The following is a 12,101-nucleotide window of genomic DNA, read 5'->3' as shown; positions in this document are numbered from 1 at the left end:
TGACCCAATCAATGTGACAATGATTGAGAAACAGGCACAGTCTTTCTCTCTCTCAGAAAGGACTTCACAACTCCTGTCAAATCACTTCAGTTTGATCCAAAGAACTTACTTGATGACTCTAAATTGATTCCTAATGGGCCTCGCTAACACGCCCAAGTTTGCTCTGTGCTCTTCAGGGCCCAAGGGCGCCTTTGTTTAACAAGATTTGTAAGTGTTTGGATGTGGCTGTGTTCTGAGAGAGAGTCTCCTCAATTTCTGTACTATTTTGGGAGAGAATATTTCTTGTTCTCCAGTGTTTCTCATTGGTGTAACTGTGAAGATTATGGTCAGTTAGCGCTGGTGCCATTTGCATTTTGCCCTGGTCCAAGTGAGCCCATTCCTATTCGATGGGAAGCCTGATCCATATACCCAGAAACGGAAGTGTTGCCTTCTTTCTTCTTCCCTTAGGTACCATTTGGTGACACTATTGAATGTTAAATTGTCATCTGGGATAACCCTATCTACACCCTTAAATACAGTGAAGTCAAAAGGGCAATTTAGTTTTGAGCTGAAAGGATGAATATAAAGAAAAGGCACGGAATATGCCCCCTTTTATTTCTGGGTATACTGTATCTAGTCATTTTAGAGTAACACCACTTCGTGTTCCATCCTCCCATTACATAGATACGGTGCTCTACTCCACTCAGTTCAAGGGGCTGGGGAGAAGTCACGGACATTAAGCCTTCTTGAGGGCAACTCGAAATACTGATGTGTGACCTGGACTCCTGGCGTCTTCTTTGTACAGGTAGCTGCCATTTGAGCATCCATTGAGCACATGGATGTGGGCCAAAGTTGAATTGCTTTTCTGTGTTATGTCGCTTTTTTAATTATTTCCTATCCCAGAAACCGGATCACAAAAAATAATGGTTTGGTTTATTGTTGCTTTATTTTTCCTAGGTTTTCAGTTTATCCCTGACACACTTTTTATGGGTTTGACTATATATTCCAGAAAATATTTTTACTGTGCCTTTAATTGTCACTCATTTAGAAATAATCCGGCCACTATACCTCCGATTAACTTTTCTCCTATTACAGCTTACTTTTAAAAGTTGCTATTCCTTAATTCCTTAAAATATACAGTACATTGGTGCCTGTGCTTTGCACTAGACTGTAGGTGCTGTCTTGTGAAAATCTGTCACACAGACAGGTGCACTGGTCTCTGATCTCTAGAATCTACATTTAATGGGACTTCACCATCAATGGCATAACTTTTGTAATCTTGCAAGAAAGCCATAGTTACTACAGTAGATGTATGTTGTCCTCCTGAAATGTTGTCGTGTCAGCATGAGTCCACATTAAGGGCAGCCAATGAAGCCCCAGGACTTGATTAAGGTAGCACTATGCAATCGGGTTGCCATCATTTACTACAAGTGGAGTTCTGCAGCAAATAGACACTCCATTCCAGACATTCACACTTGAACCTCTTCATTGATTTGTCTGTCTGACACAATAATTGACATATTGTTTTGTACATCAGGTTGCTCCACACACAGCTTTGATGGAGCTTTGAAAAATGAACTTGGCTCCACTGCTCATATTTGCCCAAAGTGTGATTTCCATACCATACAAGTGATGCAAAACATTGTTCTCTTCATTAGCTGGTGCTGTTATTCTGTTTGTTTTTTTTCTTTTGAATTATCACCTAGCCTGACATTCAAGAAGTTATATTACCTCATCTCCTCTGACCTTTCCCTTTTTCACTTATAGGATGATTGGGTACCATATAGTTCAGTGTGCTGTGAAAAATCATGAATAATCAATTAATTAAAATTGCACCAGTATATGTTAGCAGTATTCCAAATTCATGGCCATTTAAATAAAACTACATTCACAGGGATATTTCTTTTGGCATAAAATTTACTTGTCTCTATAGAAATCAGTTTAATTGAATCCTTTGAACTTTGAGAGTGGAGCATGGGTTACATCTTGCCTTTCACAAAGGCAATAAACATGGTTCTTGAATTTAATTGATGGAAAACGGTCTCCTCTCCTTGTTTTTTTGTCTTTTTCGCCATTACTTTTTTCAGTGCTGAGACAACCTATGAATGTCTGTCTGTGTATTTGTCAAATATTTAGGCCGTGATTTGTCCATGTTTACTTCTGTAAAATCTTCTTCTGCAGGGTTTCTTAATTTATTTTCTTAATTGAGTCTTCTGTTTACCTGAGTAGTGATGCATTCAGAGACAACAGCAGATGATGAAACTCAGTTCCCTGTAACAGCTTTTAAGCAAAATCTAATTATTTTCTTTAAAAACTGTTAAATTGCAATTTAACTTCTGAACAGCTTTTGCTCATCATTTCTCTCTTCTGAACTTTCCTATTAAGACGAGGCGATGCATCTTTGGTTTAAAGAATTTAAGTTATTTATTAATCTTTTTAAACTTAAGAGTATTTTATCACGAGATCACACTATTTGGAGAAGGATCCAAAAGCGCTGTTCATCCTAGTGACATTCTCTGGAGCAACATTTGATATTTAAAAGCTTAAGCTTCACAATGATAGTTTATTTTACTGAGAAAGCAAAGAGTGGGGCTACAGTATATAAAATAACGACCTAAAGTTTCTTTGTATTGAAAATATTGTCAATTATACGGTAATTTTGGCAAATGAATATAAACTAGTGAAAGTGACGGCAATTCTTAATTAATGAACACATTCTTCCCCCTGAAAAGAATTCCTTAAAAGCACACACAGATGAAGCGGTTTACACAATCTAACCTTTTAATAATTTCCAGGAACAAAGGGGAAACCAGTCTTTGATCTGGATGGCATTTGAAGTAGTAGTTTACGTGCTCATGAACATTAATGGTTGCTGAGAAATGTCCCAAAATACACAGAGTAAGAAACAATTGGTTCGGTTGGTAGGATAACTCAAAAATGACGGAATCGAAGCTATATAGCCTCTAAAGTTTTAGATGAACACAGCAAGCATACTTGGGGAAGAAAAGGATAAAATACCTTCAACTTCCTGCAAAGCTGATCCAGATGTTTGTGGGCTTAAAGATGAAAGACCACCGCAAGCAAAAGCAGCAACAGTGAATGGAGATGAATCCAAGTCCTTTCTAAATCACTAAGCTTTCATGTTTTGCTTCAATAATGTGGGTGACACAAACTCCTAATTAGAGATTCCTCACTCAATGATTACAGACAGTTATGGAGTTAAAGAGTTTCTGTGTTCAAAACAAACCTTCAGCCAAGCGTGGAGTGGCCCTGTTCTGCTTTCATCTCAATGGTCTCATCTCTATCAAAGGAACTTTCTGCATTTAACAGCATCTGAATGTCGTTCAACAATCCCGTTAGATCAGAATTGTTCTAGTGAGAAATAAGCGTTTGGCGTCTTTGCCGGCTGTTCCCCAGTAATGGCGTCATAGGCATTGCTAAGTGTTCTTAACTGTAATTAATTAGAAGTCGGGGTTTCCTGTCTGTCACTTGTTTAGTATTTTCACGTCTGCTAAAATCTTTAAAATGGTTATTTAAAGAGACCTTTTGCTAGAGGTAACACACAGAACAGCATAGAGACATGGCAGTCAGCGTTCCTGCCGCATGTCTTGGTTGCTGAGTGTGATTCTGGCTGGGGGTCCCTTCTTTTTGATTTTTCACTTTGCCTTGGCCCTGTGATGGACTGGCTTCTCATTCCGGGAAAGAGCAGTCATGTGCTCTCAGTCCTGCCTTGCAGAGGATTGTCTTTTGCAGGTTCTTTCAACAACAGGCTTTCGGAGGCTTTCTGACAGTGAACGGATAGCTAGAGATGACTTAATATTGGGAGAACACTACTGTATTCAACTGCACAGTTGGGTCATTTTTAAGGAGTTTTGTCTATTTGTACGTGAAAATGAACAAGTGTGAGTATAAACGATTCCAAACCACTCGTCATCACAATTTTCCTACTGATAGAGATCATGTGACTAATTTGCCAGGGTGGTAACTAAAGTAAGAAGTGGAGCTACCATCTCCCTTTTTTTCTGATTGTTTGGCTTGAGCCTCTTTGTGTCTAAGAATTGGGGACTTGAAAGAATATCGACTCATCTATCAATTGTCCTAAATTGAGATGAAAATGCCTTCTGTCTGGCAGAGTCTTCTATGATGGTCACACTGCATGCCTGTCTTTTGAGAACTGAGACAGATCCAATGGCTGCAATGGCTGAGAATTTAGAGGTTCAGTTACACTGGAAATAACCTACCCTTAACCCTGAGCAGCAGGTATAAAAGAGATACTGAATACTCATGCAACAAAGCTGGAATTTCTAGATTGCAAGGAGTTTGAACTGGAAGGTTGCTCAAGACAGAACAATGTTCATGTAAGGGGAAGCAAACTGTGATAATCCTGTCTGATGAATGAAAAAACATTTCCTCTGTGCCTAACCATGAAACTTCAGCGTAAAAAGAGTTGCATCTGAAACAAGATGTTCACACATTTACTAGTGTCACTGTGTGGTAGCCTGCTCTTCTGCAGTGATCAGATCAAGGGAGGTTTCGATTAGTTTTGGAATATCTATGTTGGGGTTAGGGGTTAATGAACTTGGGAGACTGGCATGTCTCCTTCTCAAATCTTCCAAGATTTTTCCAGGTGAAATGATTGCTTTTGTTTTAGTTTCCATCCATTTTCACATGTTATGCAAGTCTCATTGGCTAGATCGCTATCAGATCATCATCCTGACTTCTGTGAACCAAGTTGCTTTTTCTGGAGCATGCTTTAGCAAACCATCTTTTCGGAGGCTACTGCATTGGAAAACAGTTCCATTTGAAAATAATTTCAGTTACTCTTGTGTCACAGAGTGACACGTCTGAGAGCATGGCAGCGGCTTCGGGGCTGTGTTTATCGGAGTTCTGCGTTTAATGGCTGGTGTTTTTTGCTGGGTATGGTGCATTTATTTCCCTCTCCTGGGTCACCTTCCCCTCCTTTTAAGGTCTTCCTGCAGCCCTCGCACAAACTGCACAGCTGACGATAATCATCACAGATTGAGTGGCACAGTGTTTGTCTAGACACCTGTCAATTACTACACAGTTGGAGGCGACATATCAGAAGTGTGAAGGTGCTGGACCGGGGCTACAGAGATGAAGGACAGGAGGGAGAGGATGGAGGAAAAATACGCCGTGACACCTAGCCATCTGCATGCATTCAGTTCCACAAATGGCCCCCAGTTGTTTATGTCTGCCTACCTCCTGTGACCACTTAGACATTCTTGCCCCTCCTCTGAGCTCTGGAGTTGCAGCTTGTTACAGGAGTACCTGGAGAGGGATTGATTGGCCAACTAGAGCATGTATGAGCCTCAGCCACTGGAGGTCAAGGCCTGGGGCGCCCTCTCCAACATGTTTCATTATACCTCCCCTGCCGGGCTGTCTGCAACAAAAACATATTATTTGGACAGTGAGGATGGAGGAACATATCAGAGAGACAACTGAAGTGCTGCGTTGATTTTTGTTTACTTTTTCAGTGTGACAGAGGGAGTCTGGGTGTTTGGATGAGCTGATTCAAGAAAAGGTGTTGCTGGAAGTTTCTTTTTTTGTTCAGAATGTGAGAGAGAGGATGGGACTGTACTTCCCCTCTGGAGTATTCCTTGGGGTTGTTTTTCTGCTGATTGACTAGAACTAGGTTGTGAATTTGTTTGTTTCTCTTTAACAGCGATAACCTTATTGTGGTTGCAAGTAGCATATTAGAATAAGAACCATAATGATTGTATCTATCTGTCTGGTGTTGTATTGTGACAGCTTGTGCAGGGAGAAAGGTCATAGCACCTTTAAGATTGTAAGCTGGCATACAGTTTCTGCACATTGTCTGTGAGACTTAGACATTCTGTGGAATGACAGACCGAGAGAAAGTTGCTACTTTAATGGCAGTCAACCAACACCTTCACTGTCTTTGAGACTTCATAGTCATGAATACTTTGCAGATAAATTAAACCTAGAAATTCAATGTTCCACATATTTTATTCTAAATATTCATTGTGATCAGTGTATGAGGTTTTACGGATCTCATTCAACCTTCTCCTGCAGCTGTAGATGTATTGGAAGTGTATTTCACACTTTGAAAAAGATACCATCCCATTTTACAGATTTGCTCGGCTTCCGAGCTGCATGCTAAGGTGCTTTCACGCCAGCCAGAGGTCTATATGACTTTATTAAAAGGTGTCAGGCATATGATAAAGTCGACTGTTCCTTCCACATTGTACACTTTGCTACAGACTTTGTCTCGCCTCATGTTGTTCTTCCATTATATGCCAGGACAGTTTTAGATCACCTGTTGTTAGCTAACGGTATATAGGTTTGGGTTCGGGTTTCATTAACATTAGTCTTAATTAACATGAATTTGTTATTCTTTACACACTTTCTGTTTCTGTATATATACAATCTATATGTACAGTATATCATGTATATTCATATACTGTAGCTTTTATATTGTATATAAAATGACTAATTACCACTTGGAACAGGGACTTAAATATCACAAATTAAGCATTTTCCTGATTAAATTCGGCCTCCTAAAAATCTAAATTGTCAAATTATCTATCTCAGTTGTATTCCCTGATTGTATTAGACTCCTCCTGCACATTTCTGTATGATATTAGCTCCCAATGTCTTTAACACACTGTGCCTAGTGGTTGTTTAGGCTTGGAAATGGGTGTCATCTTCTTGTTCCAGTTCTTTTTCCAATTAAAGAGTGTAATTATTCTACGTAGTAATATTACCTGTTCTCTCTTGGATGATAACGAATGTGGATCTTTCGCAACAACAGAAACAGATGTGGTTGACTGGTCCGACTGCAGTTAAAACCTTGCTGGCTTTACATGGGAGAATTTCCATGCTTCATTAACTACAGGCGTCCTGTTGTATCATTAATATGAAACTGTGATATACGATGCTGTGAGGCAAGACTTTGAGTGCATTTGCTGATGCAGCCAGCTCTTTACTGTATGGGGCTTCTGCTATAGTGAAATGTTGTGTTGTTACCTTGTTTTGTTTTTTAGAAAAAATGGTAAAAAGGTTTACAAAAAATATTAGAAAATAATGAAGATACACAAGATATCTCTCTTTTCCATTGTATTCTCGGGGTGTTTGGTATAGTATTTAGATATTGTGTTGCATTCCAATCTCACTAATTTTAGTTATCAATCTCCAATTATTAAGTTGTAGTATGTTAATATTAAAAATTAATATTTTTGTCTCCAATTAAATTTGATTAAATCTCATTGCCTTAACCAAGCTTAAGGGCATCATGGAAGAAGTAAAGGTTTATTACGTACTGTGAAGTGGAAAGAAAAATATTTTTTCTGCTGCTGAGCCTTCTTCAGGTATCAAGGTGATGGAGCTCCCTACTCAGACCTCTTTAATAAAGACAGGATGGTTAAGTAGTGCTTGTAACAAAATCCCACACAGTACACTCTCAGCAGACTCCCTAATTTAGGACACACTAGGTTCTAATGTGCTTAAACTCTAAATGCTCAGAGAGCACATAGAAATACTGTACTTTATTAAAGTTATGTTCTTTATCTACTTCAAAACATTTTTCATTTTTTCTGACTTGGCATAATAATTTATCTATTGGATAATGTACAATTCAGAGATTAGACACTGCTCTTTTAACATATTTCGTAAAGATTGCGGATCATGCACAGAGTAATAGCTTAATATCCAGAGCATAACACAAAACACTTATAACTAATATCTTAATCTTACTACAAAGATATCAAGTTATTTCTTGGAAATGAATCCACAATGTATTTTTGTAGCAAGTCTGCTGACATCTCATTGAACAGGCACAAAATAAGGTCATTATTTCAACATACTGCAGGCTGCAGGTGTGTATTGTCACTACTTAAAGTTACTCAAGCTGTACATTTTTATACGTGCTTTGCACTAAGTTGCAAAGACTGTTGTTTTAAATAAGCAGGTAATTTGCTGTTTGCAGTGTTTTGGAGTAGTTATAAGTACCATTACCAGAAGTATTACCTGGTACAAGAAAATAGCATCTTTTGACCTTTTTGGAGCCATTTTAGAGCAGCAGTGCTCGCTAAACCTAGGAGGAGTATACTGTATATACACCCAGTGTTTTAATAAATAATAAACACATTGTATTTAATGTGTTTTCCATCAAGGAAAATGAAAAACACAGGTAATTGAACCAGTGAATTCACCCTGCAAACGGAGGTTTAAAATCTTTAGGTTATGGGTTTGGTTGTGCTTTCAACATTTATTATGTTCTCACAACATTTCATTTCAGTTTAAATGATTTATCTACGACACCGGTGTTACACTGGGGCTGAGACCCGAGTGCAGAACTCGTGGGGTTCCAGAAAGGGCCGAAGACTGCTGGGAGAGATGTGGACTGGGAAAGGCTGGGATATCTGTAAGTAGGGGGCAGGGAGGCGAACGGCAGCCGGGAACAGGTTGACAGGAACACTGCACCTCTTGACCGGTGCCAAAAACGAGGGACGCCCAGGACGTCTGGTTTGCTCCGTGCTCCAGGATTCAAGGTCTTTGTGTTTCAGAGAAGCAGCTTTCTTAGAGTAGGGCTGGTCACGACACTACCTTTGGTGGCTCAATATCAGAGCACCGGTTCTTGATGTTTTGGGGTTTAAATAGGGTGTTCACCAGATGACTGTGTGCCTGACTGATAGGGCTAGGTGTGTATTGACAGTAGTCAGATGTTTTTATGGGGTGGCACTGAGGATTTGCAGGGCTGGGGCTGTGTACCTGCTGTGCTACCTGTGTGGAGTTTGTTTCCACCACACACTCCTCCTCCTACAGTCTAGAGCCATACTGACGAGCTTGTTGGTTTCAGGGAAAATTGCTGATGTGTGTGCGTAAGTGTGTTTCTGTGTGCGCCGTCCGGGGTCGACCCTGCCTTGCGCCCATTGCTTGATTGTATGAAGTGGTTTGAACATGGGCAGACAGATGTATTTCTATTTTATACATACTTAAATTTTAACCCACTCTGGGACCTGTATTTTCAAAGGATACAGGCTTTTTATCTATAAGTTTTCAAGTAAGTTACTTTTTGCTATTCATCCTTATTTTTATTTATCTCTGACTAGTTTCATTTTTTCCCTGTGCTTGCATCTTCCTTGCTGAGCTTTTTTTGACCTATTTAACCTTAAGTAAAATAGTTGATGTACTTCTTTATATCAATAAAGTCTTAATAGATCCTTGAATATAATGAAAATCAGGATGTATGATCTATAGTGCAGTTATATGTACCTCTTATTCTAAGTGACTATGCATCATTCCTATGAACTATCAGCCTGAGAGATGGAATTTACATTTCCTTTGCTTTCATTTTTTTGGGGAAAGGCTCATGAAAATGCATTAAAAAATTAGAAAGCAAAACGTTTAACCAAAGCAATAAGAACCTCATGAGGGAATTCTCTGACTCATTTGTTTTGACAGTGCTCCATGAAGCCCAGTTACATGGCGAAAGAAATGTTTTCTAAACAAAGGTATCTGAAATAAAAAAATATATATACACCTCACAACTTTTCTTAAAAGGAAATAGATGTAGCGGTTGTTCCCCCCCAAGTATAGAAGCAAATGTTTTTGTCCTTCAGATTGAGTGCCTTTCAAAAATATTTGCCCATTCTAGTGATGTCACAAGTGTTCATGTTCATTACGAGTATTTTTATTGAAAATGTTTGAATGCTTGAACTGAACACCTTAGTGGGTGAAATAAGCTATCAGCACAAATTAAACCTCAAGTTGTTTAAGTGTACAAAATTACTTTGCCAAGTTGTACATATTTGAATGTCATGGGTTTGCACAGTAATCTTGGATTTTAAAACAATTACAAGCAGCTTTCTGAAAATCTCACGGGTAAGAAGGTATAGGAAGGCATAGATCACAAGAAGGTTATTCAATTCAAAGACAGAAATTATTAATCTATCCAGACACTGCCTAGATCTGTCTATCCCTCCAAACCGAAAATGAAGAAACTGGTTACAGAGTTTAATAACCAAGATGGGAAAGAAAGTCCATGAGTCAGCTATATCCCAGTCACTCAAAGCTGGCCTATATGGATCTGAAAAAAAGAATTTCAAAGCATTTAGTGGCACCGCAAACATGTGAAAAATTAGTGGTCAGAACTGGAACTGTGTCTACAAATAGTGCACAAAGTCATTTGGGGTCATAATGCCAAGACTGTCAAAAACAAATATTCAGCTGTTAAAAGATTAGATTCTATGTAAATTAAACGATTTCTCTATAATCCTACCAGTTCTTCTGTTTCTGGAGCTACAAATAAATTTTACTTCATAGACCAGTGCTGTAAGGTGTTCAATCATTCATATGATTGACTGCATTTAGTGTATGGATGGTCCATACCGATTAAAAGTGTAGGAGTGTTGACCATACAGTCCTTACTAAATTTCCATCTAGACTAACACCTGGGATCCTTACCATTTCCCTGTGCATTTCCATTCAAAAGTGTAACCCTGCTAATGTCGAGCACCAGCTATAGAAATAGGACTTAGCCTTGTTCCTCAGTTTTGTGCAGTAGGAAGATGATTATAGGGGACATTAAACCACTCCAACCATGAAGATGAAACCATTCGGTCCTGAAATGTTAAGGTACAGCTTGGATCGCACAGCCCATTTCCTGGAGAACTCTGTATATGGTAACATGCCTGCCCCTACCATTTACAAGAATGGTAACTGCCATGTCCCAGACAGCAATTAAAAAAATCTAAATAGCTCAAATAAATGCACTCTACTACTGCACCTTAGTAGTAAAAGGTGCATACTCTAGATTAAGCCAAGACTCTCACCCCCTGCCTTTGTGGAGCCTGAGCGCAGCAGGTTCTATACTAAACTATCGAATGATCATTAAGGACCTGGACTAACCATCCAGGTGATGTATAATTCTAAGGATTTGTAACAGAACTCAGAAGATACTTAACGTAAGGAGCTCCTACCAGTGAGTGACCAAATTAGGTAACAGAAAACCATTCACCAGTTCCCTTAAAACTGATAACTGAACTCAACTGGCAGTTTCCAGAATGAGAGGAAGAAATTCCCCACTCAAGTGGGACCTTTTGGAGAAAGGGCACCTTCTAAGGATTGAAGGGGCCAGTTTAGAGTGCCAGTTAAGCCACGCTGCACCTCTGAAGAAAACTGGCTTGCAGCAGCTGCAGCAAACTGCCCCAGCTGAGGTGGAACAGGCCAGTTCTACCCAGGAAACCCAGTTAATTTCCAGCTTGGTTGCTGTGCAGCTCTAACAAGCCTTGGTCCTCTCAATACTTAGGTACTTCTTAATTCAGTCTCATTAAAGACTGAACTAGTACACATTCCTACCTTTGGCTCATAATCCATGTTATAATACAGTGCTCTTCCTCCAGATAAGTTGCTTAAGAAAACCTACCCCTGATGGGACTAATGTAATCATTACCGTCCTCCCACTGATCTTCAGATCAATACAGCATCAGGGATTATCTAGGGGTACCACAGCATCTGGAGCAAGTTCATAGAAGTCACTGGCTGTACAGAAACATCCAACACCACTTTCATTTTATTGCATTGACAACAGTTACAAGATCATGGCAGGTCAGAGGATCACCATGCAAGCCCCATCTTGGTTCCTTATTACAGATGTTGAGGATGTCCCATTCCTGTTGGAGAGCTTTCTGCCCATCTCCATCCATCCCCAATAATCAATAGGGATTTTTTCCTGCGAAGGAGGGGAAGAAGAGGTTACAAGTCTTGACACTGAGCATTGTAGCATGTCTCAACATCTCTACCCAGACCAGTCACACATTCACCAAGCTTGGAGACCACAACCTGCTCAACCTTACCCAGATCATGAGCCGTATTGGAAAGACTTCCACACCTTGCCACCGACTTATCCAGTGGAAGTACCGCTGTAAGGAAGCACACTTAAAAACTGGGGTATTACACCAATGTTTTTATCCATAGTATCTTCAATTCCCACCCATTTCAACAGCTAAGCACAGCAGTGCCCCACCTGGGATCTTGGTGTAGGGATGTCTCCTCACTGGCTGTGCAGCAGGGTCAAGCTGGGTTTCTGTATCCCATGGACAAACTAGGCTTTTCATAGTAAACGGCTTTCCTCACACACC

The sequence above is a fragment of the Lepisosteus oculatus genome, chromosome 19 (assembly GCF_040954835.1).
Source record: "Lepisosteus oculatus isolate fLepOcu1 chromosome 19, fLepOcu1.hap2, whole genome shotgun sequence".
Classification (NCBI taxonomy): Eukaryota; Metazoa; Chordata; class Actinopteri; order Semionotiformes; family Lepisosteidae; genus Lepisosteus; species Lepisosteus oculatus.
This window is presented reverse-complemented; position numbering follows the sequence as displayed.